Genomic DNA, 18,469 nt, shown 5'->3' with positions numbered 1-18,469 from the left:
GTATTCCCCAAAGGGCAATAAAGGAAAGTCCCTGGACTGAAGAGGAGTCGGTATCCATCGTGCAGCTCCTGCCCTCTGCCCAGTCAGCTCCAGGGCAGGGTCAATTTACAAGATAGGCTTTTTTCCAGGCAGCTCTGTGTTTCTCCCAGCCTGTTCTCATTTAGGATGATCTCACCAGGAGGAATGAGTGGAAATTTGGAGGGAAGAGCTACAGAAGGCATCTCCCAGGGGAAATTCTTTGTGGTTACATGACCTAGAATATGGACACCTGACTGCTCTAATGTGTCCTGAAAATGGAACCCTTCCCATGTCTGCCATATCCTTCCATGTCCTCTTTCCCCTCCATCTCTCTGTTCTTGGTGGAAAAATTCCCTTGGCAACGACAATAAAAAAATGAAGGTAGGGAATGGCCCATTTCCAGTCTCAGAATTCTGTGAAATTTTACTGCCTATCCCCAGTCTCCCAGGACTGACACTCTTTTTATTCTTTTAAGATTAGATTACATTTTAATCTCCTTTAATCAGAGTTTTCTCTCATCCTTGTTATGTATATACATGTTCTAATACATAATATTGAAAACATTATTTTTGGCCCTACAATTTCCAGATTCACTCATAGTTGTTTTCTGATGGAAGCATGCATTTGTAATTATGTTTATAACTCCATTAACTATAGAAATGACTAAATGATGAGTAGTAATGTACTAATACAGGAAAATGGTCCATTTTTATTCAACATAAAGTTTCATGTTTTCATCAAGACAAATACATGAATACTTAATTGTTCAGCAAAAACTCTGTGTACAAGTAAGCAATTATAAATCTATTGGAGTTGGTTTACCTTGTCGATTATTCCTTGTTTCCGAATTGTGCATTCAGCATTTCCATGAACCCATTAGAATCCTGCATCTTTATCCTACCATTTTATTTTTTTTGTTATAATTTTTATTTATTTATTTTTCCCCCAAAGCCCCAGTAGATAGTTGTGTGTCATAGCTGCACATCCTTCTAGTTGCTGTATGTGGGACTTGGCCTCAGCATGGCCGGAGAAGCGGTGTGTCGGTGTGCGCCTAGGATCCGAATCCGGGCCACCAGCAGCGTAGCTCTCGCACTTACCACTCAGCCATGGGGCCAGCCCTATCCTCCCGTTTTAAATACTAGGTAATTGACAAAAGTCCACATGACTTGTTCAGTTGTGTGCTAGTGGATCCTTTGTAGGGTGTCTTCCCAGTTACGTTTTCAAATGATCATCGACAAAAGTCCACATTACTTGTTCAGTTGTGTGCTAATGGGTCCTCCGTAGGGTGTCTTCCCGGGTACGTTTTCCAATGTGAACTCCAGCTGATGGCCTTGTGACACTGATATAAATACTGGTGTCTCCACAGATCATGGGGCCAATGATGTGTGGTCCTTTACATAGTCATATATAACCTAATACTTTTCATCCTATTAGTGTAAGGAATTCTATGGAAGGTAGATTGGTGACAATTAACAAAAGATGATTGATTATGAACATGCTGTTAGGGAGAAAAATTGAACCTCTGGGTATAAAGGTTTACTTTTTATGCAATTAATCAGCCGCCCTAACAAACCCTGTTTATAGGCAGGTCTATATACATATATATATTAGATTAAGATTATGTCACCTATTAGTTTGAATGTGCTTTTGTAAAGTATGCCTTGTTTCTCTTGCCCTTTCGTACTGGGAGAAATATGGAATAGCTAGAAACTGACTGGATTACTCTGGTCTGAACTCAGATCATGTAGGGCTTGAATCGTTTAACAAATGAGCGATTAATGGCGGCTACACCACTGGGATCTCCTGATCCAACATCGCGGTCATACACCCTATAGTGGATATGGACAGTAAAATAGGACTGTGCTGTTTTCCCGAGGGTAACTTGTTCTGTTGATCAATATTTTGGATCAATAAGTGATAAAATATTTTGACTAGCTGGTCTAGATTTTAATCACTCAGAGGTTATTTTATTCTCTGAGGTCACCCCAACCAAAATTGTTAGTCCCTTTAAGTTTTGTTAGCCCTTGATTTGGCTTACCTTTGATTTTTTTTAATTAATTGGAGCTCCATAGGGTCTTCTCGTCTTTGTCATTCCCGCCTCTTCAGGGAAAGGTCAATTTCACTGATTAAAAGTAAGAGAGAGTAAAACCCTTGAGTGGCCGTTCATACAAGTCCTCATTTAGACAACAAATGATGATGCTGCCTTTGCAGGGTCCAGTCACTGTGGCCTTTACACCGTGTCACTGGGCAAGCAGTGCCTGTAACACCAGAAATGCCAGAGGAGATGCTTTTGGTAAACAGGTGGGGGTTGTGTTTGCCGAGTTTCTTTTACTTTTTTAAATCTTTGCTTGAATGCCTACCTGTGTTGGGTTAACAGTTAATGTAATAAATAATTATTGGGTTGAATTTATTTTATTGTTAACTTTCGGTGATTATCTATCTGTTCTAAGATTATGCAAGGAGAAATAATTCTTGTTCCTCATAGTAACAGTACTACTTCTATGAATTAATAGATTAATGCAGTATTAGATTAGGAGTTAGTTTCTGAGATTGAAATTAAGATAAGTATATTGTTGCACCTGAAGGCTTTCTTAATTGGTGGCTGAATTTAGGCCAACTAGTGTATTGTTTGTACTCCCTCTCTAAGGAAGGTTGTATCCTGTATCTAAAAGGCTGTACCTCTTTAGGGCTGAGTCTGGGGAAGGCAGGAGGCTGGACAAGTGTGGAGCTGGCTCTGGCCCAGAGGGATGAGCAAGAGACACAGGACACCTGCTGCCACACACAGCCACAGCAGACATCACCAATCAGTCACGACATGCTGGGCTGCAGAGCCCAGAGAGCCCACCAGTCCTCAACAAGTTGCACACGGAAGCCACTCCCGGGCAGAGCAGGGGGCAGTGATGAACCCATTTGCCATCCCAGCTCCCCTAAGACGTGCTCCAGGCCTCCTTTCCCCACTTACTCCGCCAGCTCCTCACTGTCCTCGGGACTCAGGCCTTCAAGGCCCGCCAGCAGGCTGCTCCAGCACTTCTCCTTCCTTACCATCGCCTCCCCTCTCTGCTCCCACTCTAGTTCCAGGGCAAGTTACCTGTGGCTCCTGAGTGCTGCTCCTTGGCCTGGAAGGGCCTTCCTTCACGTCATCCACCCTGTGCATGCCTACTTACCCTTCAAGACTCGACTCCAGTGATGCCTCCTCAGGAAGCCCTCCCTGACGCTCCATCTCCCTAGGCCTGCTCTGGGCCACCACTCTGCCTCCTGCCCACATCTGTCACTGCCTGGAACCTTGCTGGGCCCCATTCTCTGGTCTTCACGTGTACCCCAGCCCCTCAGGTGGGAAGGAAATTCTTAGGCTCAGGGCAATGGAGCAGATTCCTGGACTGTGGTGACACTGCCCACCCCAGGAGAGGTCATTCTTTGGGCCTTTTCCAGCTTTGGCCCATTGCAGCTCAGCTGGAGCCAGGACACAGGGAGGCTGGCTCTGGGCCCAGCAGATCACAGCGTCGGCTTAGGGAAAAGTTACAGGGGGCCACACAGAGGGGCTCGGGACAAAACTCCAAGTCGATGATACCCTTGCTAAGGGCAGCAGGGGCCAAAGGCAGCTGCACAGGCCACAGGAAGTGCTGGCGAGCTTTTCATCTGCTCCGAGAGTCCCAGGGCTGGATAGAAGGAACTCAGGAGGCCCATCTGAGGTGCAGGTCACCTCGGGGGCATGCAAGCAGAAGCTGAGGGTCCCACAGCAAGTGGAATCTGAAGAGGTGACCCTCAAACTCCTTGCGGCACTAACGTCTCTGAGTTGGAAGTCAGTCCCCTCAGTCACAGCCTCTAGCTGCCCCCTCACAGGGCTGTGCCTCACAAACACCGCTCCCAAGGAGAGTGGAGGCTGAGGGTGAAGGCAACCTCCTACCCGTGAGAACCGCTGTGATCACGGCCTCCCGCAAGGGGCCAAGGATGATGAGCAAGGGACAGAGGGACTGACCCACATGACTTCCCCTCGGATGCTGAACATGCTTGTGATTCACCAGGCCAATCAGTATCTGTCCTTCTCCTCCACTCCTCTCTCCCCAAAAGGACATGTCAGTGTTTACTATGACATCCAAAGACACATCAAGGGCATCTGGGAAGAATCATGTGTACATCTGGAGAGAAGGGAACTGTGAAAACCAGTAATATCTGCATCCATGTGTGCAGATACCGACATCTACATACAGCTGTCACATTCTTCCAGCAGCCCTGGAATACTCCACAATCATGCTGGCAGGTTTTGGCACATAGTAGCCAAACGAACTGGTGGTGTCCCCAAGTGCCACCACTGCTGGGGTCTACCTTGAGATTTGGGGGAGGCAGGGTGCCATGCCCCATCTCACAAAAGTCTGGCTGGTGTCCAGGAGGGTCTCACAGCCTTCGACAATCATGCCCTCCATGGCTATGTTTTCCTGGATGCTCTTTGTCTTGTTTACTTCATTGTACATTATCCTGTCAGGACAGAAAATGTCAGAGACAGGCTGCCCCCGTCTCTCAGGGAGAAGGGAATGCCGGGCGTCTGGCCAGACCTAGGAAGAAGGCCCGGCACCCAGGATTCTCAGGTGGAGCCTGTGGTCACAAAGGGGGAGAGAGCATGCATATTGAATGCCCGCTCTGCCGGGCACTCTATGGGCATGGTATCACATCATCCTTCTCATAGCCCAAGGAGACAGGTGTTGGAAATGGAAATGGAGATTAACAGCTAGAAAGCAGGTCTGATTTAAAAGTTTGAACCACGTGGAACTGAGACGGCAAAACTGGGAGGACAGGAGTATAGGAAACAACCTTTCTTCATTACTCTGCCCCCCACACCACTACTGGCCTTATCTCCATCCATAGAACTCCACCCACCCATCCTTCCTCAGGGCCTTTGCATTTACTGTTTCCACCCCTCCCTCAATGCATGTTATATAGCTGCTTCCTTAATGTTCAGGTCCTGGAATGGCTTAGTTTTGGAGCACCTGGCAATCCAGCTGGCTCAATGAAAGTCTGACTCCCGTAGGCTACAGCATGTTTGGTGGGAGCAAGACACACCTTGTCCCTTAATGTGAGAATAAGGACAACTCTCCTATTTGTCCTGTTCTGACTGCCGCAACACCCCTCCTCCAGGAGGTGACGCCATTTAACTGCTTTTTAAAAATAGCATTGGTGGTGGGGCCGGCCCCGTGGCTTAGCGGTTAAGTGTGCACGCTCCGTTACTGGCGGCCCGGGTTCGGATCCCGGGCGCGCACCGACACGCTGCTTCTCCGGCCATGCTGAGGCCACGTCCCACATACAGCAACTAGAAGGATGTGCAACTATGACACACAACTATCTACTGGGGCTTTGGGGAAAAAAAGGAGGAGGATTGGCAATAGATGTTAGCTCAGAGCCGGTCTTCCTCAGCCAAAAAAAAAAAACAAAAGGATTAGCGTGGATGTTAGCTCAGGGCTGATCTTCCTCACACACAAACAAATAGCATTCGTTGGAAAAGAGGCCTGTGAGTTGCCAACTTTGTTAAGAGCCTTGGTGGGTTTTCAGGAGTCTTAGGAAGATAGTAATTTTGTGGGGATGAGCATCTGGAGAAAGTACCCCACTTACTCCAAGAAAAGCACAAATGTCTTATTTGTCTGCTGATGCCTCAAATTCTACAACCACGACCAGATCACCAAGAGGGCTGCTTAATATGCATGGCTTCCAAAGTTCTCTAGTAGACACTGTCCAATTTAACCCTCCCAGCAAAGAGAGATGACACTGGTCGAGCTGGATCGGTGATTAACGAACTCAGCGATGAGCCAATTACTGGGCCCCTCTGACCCTCAGTGTGCTCACCTGTAGAATGTCGGAGTGAGGATGGAAAAGAATGCATTTCACGTGCTGACCTCAGGCCCAGCACACACGGCAGGTGCTTGAGTAAAGGGCCGTGATCACTGTTGCTAGTATCACTGGTTGCAAAGGTGTTATTATCCAACTATTATTACCCTTTGTTTTCTGGCTATCAGACTGTGGCATGGAGATGGAGTCTCTTCCTTAGAATCCTCAGTCCCTCCCTCCCAGCAATGCTCTTCTCAGCAGCCCAGTCCCTAGCCCTCTTCTGGAAGGGTCGGGGCACAGGGAGGCACCATTCAAGGATATGCTAGTTCTCTGGATAGGGATTCATTTTTGGAAGTTAGCAAAGGTAAACAGAACCATTTCTTTTGACGATGGTGGAGATTTTGCTGAGGAGGGCTGTATTTGCTACAAACAAGGGGGCGATCCCACAGTAGCAACACTAGTTTCACTGTTAGACAAGTGCCAGCTGCAGCTGCTCAGGACCCCTGCCAGCCCCGGCTGGGTTTTGTGCTGAAAGCCACACCGTCCAGGCAGCTGGGGAGGAGTTCCCAGGGCCGCAGTCTACCGGGGCAGCTGGAATTGACAACCTGGGTTACAGTGAGCCCAAGAGATGAGGTTCAGGAGAAAAAGCGGGACAAAGGCCAGAGGTAGGAGAGAGTCAGCCCCAGGGCAGGAGTGTTTCTGAGCACAGCCAGGGAGGGTTTGTTATCTGATGGCTTCCTGCAGGGCTGGGAGCTTTCCTCAGTCCCCCAAGGGAGAGAGAGAGGAGGATGAAAGGGCTGCTGTCAGGGCTATAGGAAAACCCTCCTCTGTGCCACTAGGGGTGTGTTCAGGCCAGATGCAGGGGATCAGGTGATCAGATGAGTAGGCTTCGGGAAAGGGGATCGGGATCTTAGGATAAATGCCTTGGCACTCATGTGCCTTCCTTGCTATGGCCCGCACCGGTACAGGGCATGCCACAGGGATGAGGAGCCTCGTTGGAGTCCCAAGTCTTCTCCTTGGGGAAGTGTGCAGGATTTGGCTCCTTGGGTCATGAGAGGACTGGGGTCTCCACCCCACAATGGTTTTTGTTAGTCTACAAACACACTCTGATTACATCTGCTCCCTGAATGAACCCCCACTCCGCGGCCTGTGCCCTGCCCTAGTCCAGCCTGGTCCTCCCTCTGCCCAGCTGGGAGACGTGGCCCTACTGGCTGCCTTTTGCTGGGCTCGGGAAGCCATTTAGGGCACTGAGTGGTTGGCAGGGCTGGGTACTGGATCCTACATGCTGCAGACCGACCCTCCTTTGCAGATTCTGGCAGCCCATCGTTGAGTACAAGGCTGCTCATCATCTCTTAGCCTCCATAAGGTGCAGACCCCAGGGCTCAGCTCTTGGTACGCACCTCGTTCCTGCCTAAACCTACTCCCTTGGTGATCTCACCAGTCTTGTGACTTTAAATACCATCTCGAGCTGATGGCTCCTGAATGGCTCACTCCCTTACACTTCAGACTCAAACGCCCTCCTCCATCTTGTCCCCTCCACCACTGTTGTCCATCTCAAGCTCAACATGCCCCCAGTCAAGATCCAGTGAAGCAAGAAAGATTTCCCCTCCACACCTGCCGATCCTGCCAGTTTTTCCATCTTGGTTAGCAGCAACTCCAACCTTCTGCTTGCTCAGCCAAAAACTGTCGAATCACTCTTGCCTCCCATCTTCTCTCTCCCCACATCTAATGCATCAGAAACTCCTGTTGGTTCCATCTTCAAAACACACCCCGAATCTGAACCTCCTCCTCACCTCCACTGCCACCACCTGGTGCAGGCCACCGTCAACTGCTGCCTGGGCTGTTGTAGGCGCCTCCTCCCTGGTCTCTCTGCTTCTGCCCCGGCAGAGGAAGGATCCCCCTGGGCTTTGGAGACTGAATGAGGGGCAGCGGAGGGGCCTTGACCAGAGGGCTGGGGCCTCTGACACTGGAAAAGTCAGGCGTTTGTCCATCCATGACACTGCCTGCTGTGACTGCACCCTTGGGCACATGAAGGCCCATCAGCCAGGACTCCCTCTGGGGCTCCTATACCACAGGTTGTGAGACACTGACACTGGAGAACAGAGGAAGTTGGCAGAGTGTCTGCGAGTCCCTGGGCGGATCCCTGTTCTGGCAGATGGGCCCACGTGAGTGCCCAGGGCCCTTCCTCAAACCCCATCTGTGCCAGGGACAGCACACCACCCACACCATCCCACCAACTGCCCCCTGAGCTTGAGCTGTGAACTCCTCAGATTGCTCCGGAGACCCTGCTTCCAGGTGGGGCAAGCTGGGGGTGCCCCAACCACCACCGCTTGGGATCCTAACCTGAACATGATATTTTAGCATCTGGGGCTCAGGAAACTCCTGCTGGGGAGCATCCTTAGCCCTGGCCTTTCCACTGATGGGGGCACCCCGGAGCCGGGCTCACCCAGACAGCTCCCCCAGTTTAGCCCTGGCATCGTCCAGTCTGTTGGCTCTATGTGCTCGTGAAAAGTGGGCCAGGAGCTCATGCAGTGTCAGAATGTGCCTGGGAATCTGCGGCAGGGAGAGGCAGGGGGACAGGGACAGAGGCAAGGAGAGAGACAGTGATGAAGTAAGTCAGAGAGAAAACAGCAATGTAGAGAGGGAGAGAGAGTGACCAAGTGGACGGAGAATGGTTCTCTCAGCAACCAGCACTCTCATGAGCAGGGATGAGGACGGACACCCACAGCACTTCTGATCTCAACTCTAATGTGGAGGATCTTCCAGGGTCTTGTTTGGGGCAAGAGCCCAGATCTTGATGCTCTAAGCCAGCAGGAGAAAGGGCCTGGAGGTGGGCTCAGTACCAGGAGCTCCCGCTCACCTTCCCACACTGCATGCTCTGTGGAGCTGGACAACCCTGCGGTCTGCTGGGTCAAGGGCTGGCCCTAACCCCATTCTCCAGGCAGCTCAGAGCTGGGGCCTGTTAGGGTCTGGGCTCTCCCGGCCATGGCTCCATGGTGCCCCCAGCTGTGGCTTGTTCCCAGCTGGGGCCCTCACTGCCATGGACCTCCAGAAGGCTCCCAAGGCATGTGCCCTCAAGGACAGGGCTAGGTGTCAGCTGGAACATGGGGTCAGTGAGGAAGATCTCCAGAACTCTCTCCTTGCAGTCAGTTTGGCCTCATAGTGCTTCAGCAGCTTGTCAAAGTCACTGTTCTGCTTGCAGTGGGCCAGGATCTGCAGGCTGTACTGGTAGCTGGAGACCAACTCCTGATAGAAATTGACCATGGGCAGCAGGATGTCTAATGGGTCTGCACGAGGAGTGGCTCCACAAGCCCTTGGTCACCCAACCCCACCCACAGAGGTTGAGACATAGTTCAGAGCTCCCACCCAGAGACACCCTTGACTTTGAGGATGATTCTGGCACCACTGCCCTATCCAGGGCCAGATAGTTGGCCCCAGGCATCAGGACACCATCAGAGTCACAGATCTTTATAGAGATGGGGCCCCATCTTGTCTGACACCTGTGTATTGGAAGGTCGGAGAGGGCTGTTGTGGGTGCTGTGGTGTGCCTCGCCGCCTGAAGGGTCTGAAGGGCTACCCAGCTCCGGAGTTTTGGGGGTTCAGCTGAGGCCTCTGTGGTCACTGAATTGCAGCTCCACATCCCCCTCAGCCCTGGCTCCCCCAAGAGGCCTCCCTCCCAGTGTGCCCCACCAGTGACAGAAGTGACTCATCCGAGGTCATAAGGTGAGTCAGTAGCTGGCCTGGAACCAGGTCTCCTGAGTCCTCCATTCCAGGGCTTCCCTCCACAAGACATGCCCTCCCGAGTCACGTCCCTTCAGCTGTCTGTCCCTTTATCCATTTGTCCCTGTCCTTCCACACCTCCCCAGGCTCAGCAACTTGGGTCTGCTGCTGGCCTGCTCTGTCCCAACCTCTTGGAAACACAATACCCTGCCTTCCAGCTCCCGAAAGCCCAGCCAATCTCCCCAAACCTGCCCTTCAGTACTTGATTGGCAGGGATGGGTCCACTGAAACCTCTGCTTATAAACTCCATTGAAAAAGAAAAACATGCCTCCTTTGCAATAAACTCTAAGTGGGAGCTTACACAGGGCATTCCACTACCCATGGGACGGCACCATCACCCACACAACTACAGGAAGTGCAGACCTCGTCTTTCTAGGGCCTCTTCCCATTGTGACCTTGGGGGAAAAGCGGGGCTCTCTGACTTAGGGAAGTGAACAAGAAAATGTCACACTCAGTGTGGGAGAGGCGCGATGCAGGTGGTCCTACTGTGCAGCCCTCGGGGCCGTCAGGGCGTTGCAGTCAGCTCAGAGAGCAGTGACGCAGGGTGGAAGGAGTGGGAGCCTTGACCGTGCTTCTACCTTTTGTTTCAGTCATTCTACTTTTGGAAACCTGTCCCAAGGAGACGCTCTCTCATAGGAACATTTCAGTTGCAGAGATGAGTGTTTCTAGTAACAAAAATTTGCAACAACTTTAAGAACCAATGATGGGAGATGGCTGCATGGATGATGGCATGCTCACAGGTACTGGAGGATCATACAGCCATCAAAAAGCATACTTTCAGCATGAGAAAACACTTGTGCTATAATGTTAAGTAAAAAAACAAACACATCAAGATTCAAATTCAACATTCATATATGTGATATTATGTAAATAAAGCGGGGGGAACATCCCAAGGTCTGTGCATAGAAAAAAATTTGAAGAAAACACAACAAAGTGTTTACAGTGGTTATCTTTGGGAAGGAGAACTATGGTTGGTATAGCTTTGAACATTTTCTGATTCTCTAGATTGTCAAATTTTCTCAAATGGGTCCATATATATAATTTTTAAAAGGGAAAAGTAGATAAGGAACTAAAAATATATCACTTCCTCCTAGAAAAACAGCTTTTGCCAACTTGTCTTTCCTCTTCTGCTCCCTCTGAGGGATTCTGTGTGTTTTAAGGTGTGTTTTACACCCCGGGAGGATGGAAGAGCTGCCAGCCTGGAGGAGTGGGCCCTGGAGAGGGACTTCTCAGGTGGATTTTGGTGCAGGTGGGGCTGGGGACCTCTACCAGGGCTGCCTCCTCACCCAGATCCCAGAGGGCCAGCTGGAGATGCAGGTCTTCAGGCCTTGGTCAAGATCTGGTGCAAACACACGATGGCCTCACTGACAGAGGAACCACAGGGTAAGCTCCGGCCACGGAGTTCCTGCCCCTCCAAGACCTCGCCCACAAGTCCAGCAGAGCTGAGGGGACTAGGGAGAGGGCAGGGGCTGCCACCACCGGTGGGACTCGAGCAGCCTTTCTCAAGTGACACCTTATGTGAAAACACCATCAGCGGGATGGACTATGTAACTTGTGGCCCACTGCAGAGAAAATATGCAAGACTCCTTAAAAAATGACAAAATTTCAAGATGGTGACAGCAGAGCACTAAACCAAACATAGACTTTTCTAAACATGGATCACACGCCCCAGAAGCTGGCAGAGGACGGGAGCTGCTCTCGCTGCCAGCCTTCCTGGCACCCTCAGTGTCCACCTGCTGCGGTGACCCCAAGGGATCTTAGAGGAACTCAGGGTTCTGGAGAATTCAGAGGAAATGCCACTGATGATGTGAAAAGAGCTAGGGCTTGAGACCCACACAGATCAGGCTCAAATCCACCTTATCCTGCTTCTCAGCTGTGTGACCTCCAGCAAGATGCCTAATATCTCTGAACCTCAGGTCTTTCCTGTAAAATATGAAGGTGAAATGATGTCACTCCTGTAAGTAATGGGACAATTTGAGGGCCTGGTACAGAGAAGTTGCTCAGTAAAGACTACCTCTCGACCACCCCCTTTTGTGGGGACAACTTAGAAAAGCAAAAACACCCAGATTCTCCCAAGCACATGCCCTGTCACCACCTAAAGATCCCTGGGTATCATGCCTTCTCACTGGCAGCTTAGCACCAGGTTGGGTAATGGGCCTCTGAGCACCCCTGGCAGCCACATTTGCCGTGGCTCCCCTCCCAGCACCCTCTTCCCCGCCCATGCTCCCCAGCCAGCCAGCTCCAGAACACAGCCCGAGTCTCCTCCCTCAGGATGAGCTGTAAGGATACCAGAGAGACTTCCTGCAGCCCCCTCCCCTCCCAACTGTTCCTCCTCTGTTCTTGTTCATCACCCTCAGCTCCTACCACCCTGGAGACCTGGGAACCACCCCAATGTGTCTGGTGTTTGAGCTGAACGACAGAGGGGAAGCCAAAGGGACTCTGTCGTGCACCCCATTTGTAGACAGGAAAACAGACCCAGAGAGAAAGAGTGAAGCCCCCGGGAGTCAGGGCAGCCCCAGCGTAGGAGCCTGTCCTCATATCCCTGCAGTGGTCTCTGTCTTTCTCTGCCACATCAGATGCCCCTCCCTAGTCCCATTCTCCACGTGTGCTCTCTGCTCCCTCCCTCTATGATGACCCAGCACTTTGGGTGTTGGAGTCCCCTGGTGCTTTCCTCTTCTGTGAGCTGCCACGGGGCTGTCTCCTCTCCCAGCAGTTTGTGCCCTGAGGGCAAACCCCCACCTTGGGGTCTCACTCTCTCAGTACAACAAGAGCAGGGGTGGAACGTGCTTAGTGGGCACAGAGACACACTTGAGCTGTGTGGCACACGTCCAAAGATAGTAGCTCAGGAAATCACAAACATGCCACAGAGCCAGCTCCCCTCCCTTTCCAGGGCATGTGGCTTTGTCCCCTCAAGGCCACTTGCTGAAGCACAGGATGAATGGGCTCTGACAATTGACGGAATGGAGCACTTTGAAAGCAAAATGGGACAGTTAGCCACTCTCCACTTCCGGGTTGCTAAAACTACACCAGCCTGTGCTTGAAGAGCGGCTGAAAATATCTAATGGAGAAATATTCAGTGTCAATGCAAGCTTTTCTATTTTTTCCATTCTCTGAGAACCTAGGCACATGAAATAATGGCTGTTCTTGGATCTGAACTCTAAAGAACTAAGGGACTCACACACAGGCTCATGGAGAGCTCAGAGACACGTGGATGCCCAACCAGCACCCTCACTGCCCTGATTTCATCACCCCCATGCCAGTCTGCTCTCTTTGCCAGTTCTGGGATTTGCACGTGGTAGCCTTTTCTCTTTAGGATTGTGGGGTATGCGTGTGGGTGTGGGTGTGTGGGTAAATGTAGTCTGTACGTAAAACTGATGGCGCTCTTCTCAGAGGCATCTACAGGACATCTACTCCCCTGGGACCAGAGCAAAAACCAGATGCAGTCAGGTCAGATGCTCTGCTGCCTGCACAGGCAACACTGGCAGTCTGGGAGTCTGATTTAAGGATTGTGCTGGGTGGGCAATGCTCTGGAGAGCTGTGAGCTTGGAGACCTTGCAGAAGCCTTGGGCCACGGCCCACCCCTGCTAGGAGCCAATGTCAGGATGGCCGCAGGAACCCCAGCCCCTCTGAGATCACAGAGACAGCCTTTCTCTTATCCTGAAGGTTCCTTCTGAGGATGCATTTGCTTTGGATCCAGGTTGGCTTGGCTGACGTCCAAGGCCTGCTCAGTTGACCTTTGTCAATGATGACCACGGAGAGTTGGGAATTCGGCTTATTATCCCAACTCGCTGGCTAGAGTCCAGCTCTGGCTACCCAACCTGGCTCAATGTCTGGCGTCTCAGCTGAGCCCTGCCCACTTGCCATCCCACAGTCTGGCCTTCTTGGCCCATCAGAGGCAAACCCTCATTTGCCGCATCCCTCGGCGGCACTGCTCGTTCGCTCCTGCCCCACCACAGTCCCCTCTCTGGAGACAGTGTCTTTAATCCAGAATGCATTTAGTCGGTGCAGTCATTGATGGAGGAATTAGTCCATGGTTTTCTCTCTTTTGTTAGCAGTCAAGGTTTTGCTAAAGATCTCTGTACTTCCTGTTTTTCAAACAGCTGCCACACAACTCAGTTCTCTCTCCTTCCTTCTCCATTCCCTCTGGCCTCTTCCAAGCCTAAGAGATGCCCATCTCTGTCTCCCTTTGTGCCAATCCTGTCAGCATGTCCTGATGGAGTTCGTGTGGTGGCACCATGCTGGGCATGGGTGAGACAGCCAGAGGGGGATAAGTCAGATCCCTTCACTGGAGGAGTTTCCAGCCTAAGAAAAGGGTCAGAAACCCACAGAGGTAACTTATACTCCAACAAGGTGAGGCCAGAACAGAGGTGGGCCCCTAATGCAGTGGGAGGGTCTCACCATGGAATCCACAAGTGCTACTCAGAGGTTTTGAAGGACAAAACAGGAGCCCAATTGGGCTGGCCCCGTGCTGTGGTAGTTAAGTGCATGAGCTCCGCTGCTGGTGGCCCGGGATCCAAACTGATGCACCGCTTGTCATGCCATGCTGTGGTTGTGTCCCATATAAAAGTGGAGGAAAATGGGCACAGATATTATCCCATGGCCAGTCTTTCTCAGCAAAAAGTGGAAGATTGGCATGGATGTTAGCTCAGGGCTGACCTTCCTCACAAAAAAAAAAAAAAGAAACTCAACATGTGTGCTAGAGTATAGAAGGAATTGGAGCAGAAGGGATGATGTGAACAAAGATGCAGAGTACAACAGGGTGTTGAGTTCAGGGCAGCAGGGGTGGGGATGGCAGGAGGAACATGGGAAACAGGACTCAAGGCATGGAGTGGGCCCTGCAGAGAGGCTGCCTGGGGAGGGTCAAGGTGGCCCTCTCCATGTCAAAGTTGGTTTGTAAACATGATCCCAAGGCTACAGTTTTACCACAAACCCTGAACTGAAGATCTGTGCAGTTTCTTGCAGAGTCAGCCTTCCAGGATTCTGAGTGCTCCCAAGCCAGGAAAATACCATGACCACCTCTAAATTCCTACCCTTCCCTTTGGGCTGCCTGAGCCGTCCCAACTTACTTCCAATCATAAATGGGAGAAAAATAACTATTAAAACAATGAAATGGTGCCAAACTGAGGATTCTAGAGGAGGGAAGGATTCTTCTCAGAAGAGGATGTTCCCTTTGTTTTAGATGGTCCTTGTAGCTTTTTGGTTACAAAAGATGAAGCCCAAGAGGACTCTTTAGATGGGAGAGAAGAGACTGAGCAGAGCTGGACAGTTTTGCTTAATAACTTTGCTTTTGTTTGGGTGTGATCTCCCGTTACCTCTAGGGAGAGTTGGCTGCTGGTGGGGGCTCTGAGTGTAGAGGGTATAGAGGGAGTAGAGACAGGGCCAGTGTCCTCGATGTCTGACCTGTGCACAGCCTGCTAAGAAGGGTCTAATGCCTGGTTTAAGGCTCTGCTGTTGTTGCCTTGAAATTCTTAAGAGCCCTGCATTTTCAATTTGCACTGGGCCCAGCAAAGTATTTAGCTGATCCTGAAAAAAGGTGTAGACAAGGGTATATTGGTAAAGGATTAATGACCAGCTCTCTGAAAGAAAAACTCTGACTGGTAGCACTGGCCAATTTCCATGCTGTAAACATTCCTACCTTGGCCCATTTTAAGCTACCAAAGAGTGAATAACAAGCTTGCAAGATTCTTGAAAATTTCACAACCGACTTGCAAGTTGGTGTGAGCCAGCTCCAGCACATCACTGGATGTAAGGCGAGGGTCTTGGCAGATAAAGGGATTATGAACACCCCCGCACCACCACCAAAATGGCAGTTGGGAGAGTGTGGAGAGAGGCCAGCGTGAGGAGAGGAGGTCAGCAAGAAATCCCTGTAGCAGGAAAGGCTGAGTGACAGGAGGGCAAGGATGTCTTCTATTCAGCTTTCAGCTGTTTTCTGTTTCAGTACTGGAAACCCCCTCGAGTGCATCTAAGCCTTTCAGAAAGTCTGGTCCATACTTGGCCCATGTTGAGGGCTTGGGGAGTGAAGGAGGAGCCAGCTGGGTGTCATTAGGGCTTTCCTGGATACTCTGGTTCTCCTCCTGGGTCAGGGCAGGACTGTACTGCCCAGGGCCCTGAAGTCGGGTGCGGTCATGTGACTCGCTGTGTCCAATAAAACTTGAGCAGAGTTGTCAGGCATCATTTGCCACATTCCTTCCCCTGCCCTGGGACTGGTGAATTTCCTGATGGTGGGAGCCCCGTCAGCCTGTGTCCCTGACTCTGAGTGAGAATTTTGTGGAGCAGAACACACAATGGACACACAGTGTGAGAGAGAAAGCATTCTTTGTTGTTTTAAGCCTCTGAGACTTGGGGGCTGTTTGTAATTGCAGCAGAATCTAGCTCCACCTGACGGACACATGGAGCGACCACAAGGGGGCAAGGAGCAGTCAAGACTGAGTGGAGACTGGCACTGTGAGAAGTGATACAAGAAGCCAGGAGAGCAGAATTGGAAGCCAGATGTGGCCAGGAAAATGGAAGACCCTGAGAATCCTCAGGAATACGTGGGATGGGGCTTGAGGGAGTTTTCTGGCTATCAGGTGACACAGTGTTTCCTGAATATGCACATTTTATATGGCCCGTCTCCCCAGCAAGGAAGGAATAACGTGTGTGGCAGGCACAGGCCACGGATCTACAGCCAGGAGACCCAAAGTTAAGCCTGGATTCCAGCGCTGGAAGTGACCTTGGAGTGACCTTGGATAAGTCCTTTCCTCTTCTGTGGACCTCTCAGTTCTCAGATCCCTCCCAGCTCTGACATTCTATGACCCTCTGTCTTTGTCACGGGCATCATTCATCACTTACTTGGCTCCTCAGCACCTCCTGCCTACCTGATGGCCTACTTCTTGGGAAATGGGCTCTGTTTCAACTTCCTGGAGCCCCTCCAGAACATACAAGTGCCCTCTGCTCTGCAGGGTGTGCGTGTGTGTGTGTGTGTGTGTGTTTGTGTGTGAGAGAGAGAGAGAGAGAGAGTGAGAGTGAGAGAGTGAGGGAGTGAGAGAGAGAGAGAGAGAGAGAAAGACTACAGCCAGAAAGGTTTACCAAGCTGATCTTGCAAAGTCTTACTTAGGGGCCGGCTACATGGCTTAGTGGTTAAGTGCACCCGCTGCGCTACTGGTGGCCCGGGTTCGGATCCCGGGTGCGCACTGACGCACCGTTCGTCCAGCCATGATGAGGCGGCGTCCCACATACGACAACTAGATGGATGTGCAACTGTGATATACACTTATGTACTGGGGCTTTAGGGAGAAAAAGGAGGACTGGCAATATATGTTAGCTCACAGCCGGTCTTCCTCAGCAAAAAGAGGAAGATTGGCATGAATGTTAGCTCAGGGCTTATCTTCCTCACACACACACAAAAAAAGCCTTACTTTAAAATATCGTTTTCCCTGGAGAGTAATATACTCAGTTGGAAACGTTGCTCCTAATTCTCACCACAAAGGCCTCTGCTGCCACGCTGACACAAACACACACACACACACTTTCACCAAAACTGACCAGTTTTGTGCTCTCCAGCACCAGAGAGGGCCCTGCCCTTTGCACCCACCCCTTCTCTGGCCTACCAACCCCCGAAAACTTTCAAGGCCATATGCGATATGAACCCATACCTTCTTTGGCCATAAAATGACTCGTTTTCTACCTGGGTTCACACTGCAAACTATATTATGGTGCCCATCACACTCTACCACAATCAGACCTTAAGGCTAGAAGCTTCCATCTCTTTGCTGCCTCCCACAGAACCTGATGTCCATTCATTCATCAAGTCCTTACAGAGTACCTACTATGTGCGAGGCAGAAGGGACAGAGTGATAAAGGACACCCCTGCCTTCAAGGAAGTCCCACCAGACCAGGTGAGGGACAGACACCTGAGGAGCCGGCTCTGCCATGGCATGCTGAGGGTGGGAAAGCTGTGGCAGCAGGGGTCATGGAGCACATTCTGGGATGAGAGTCCCCAGGAGGAGGCATTTGAGCTTGGTAGGATTCCACCAGGCAGGGAAGCGTGGGAGTGGCAGGGGCACTCCAAACAGAAGCCCCAGCATATGCAAAGGCCAAGGTGTGCACAGCTCATGACCGGGGACACTGGCTGGAGCCCCGAGTGATGGGGTAAGAGGAGCCTGGGGCAGAGGATGAGGCAGTGGTCAGCAGATCTTAGGCAGTTAGTGAACCAGTGAGTGAGTGAATGACACCATTGATCATGAAGCCACTAACCTGGTACTGGTCCCTAGACCTATTCCTTGGTCCTTAGCAAGGACTCAGCTTGGTTTCAGGGATATATGTAGGGCTAGGATAGATCTCAGACTGAACCAGATGGTTTAGACACGGGACAGCCCCGATCCCAGGACCCACAAGTAGAGTGGCAAGACTGGCAAGCAGACACACAGACCTGGGTTCTAGTCCTGGCTCTGCCACCTCCCAGCTGTGTGAGCTTGGTCAGGTGCCTTGAGTTCTCTGAGCCTGCTTCCTCGTTCCAACCTATGAGGATGGTTATGGGGACTGACTAAGAAAGCATCTCTGACAGTGCCTGCTGCAGTGTAGAGGAGGTGTGTGGAATCTGAAACTTTTGTTCAAGCTCAAGTTTCAAGCTGATGTGATCATTAGTTCAGAGCTTGACAGCGGCACCATAAGGTGGAATTAGCAACTTCAGAGCGTTGAACATTCTAGGCAGAGCTGGCTTCAAGGGCGTGTGATGGAGTCCTGTGCTCAGAAGGCCCCATGCTTGGGGCTTCAAGTTCTGCAGTTGCAACCTTGAAGTTATTATTTCTCTTTGAATTTGTTTTCATGAGAAACATCTGATGGAACAATGGAGCACACCCCAGGGGCTTGGAGCCTC

Source organism: Diceros bicornis, chromosome 9 (assembly GCF_020826845.1).
Source record: "Diceros bicornis minor isolate mBicDic1 chromosome 9, mDicBic1.mat.cur, whole genome shotgun sequence".
Lineage (NCBI taxonomy): Eukaryota > Metazoa > Chordata > Mammalia > Perissodactyla > Rhinocerotidae > Diceros > Diceros bicornis.
Note: the sequence above shows the minus strand (reverse complement) of the source record.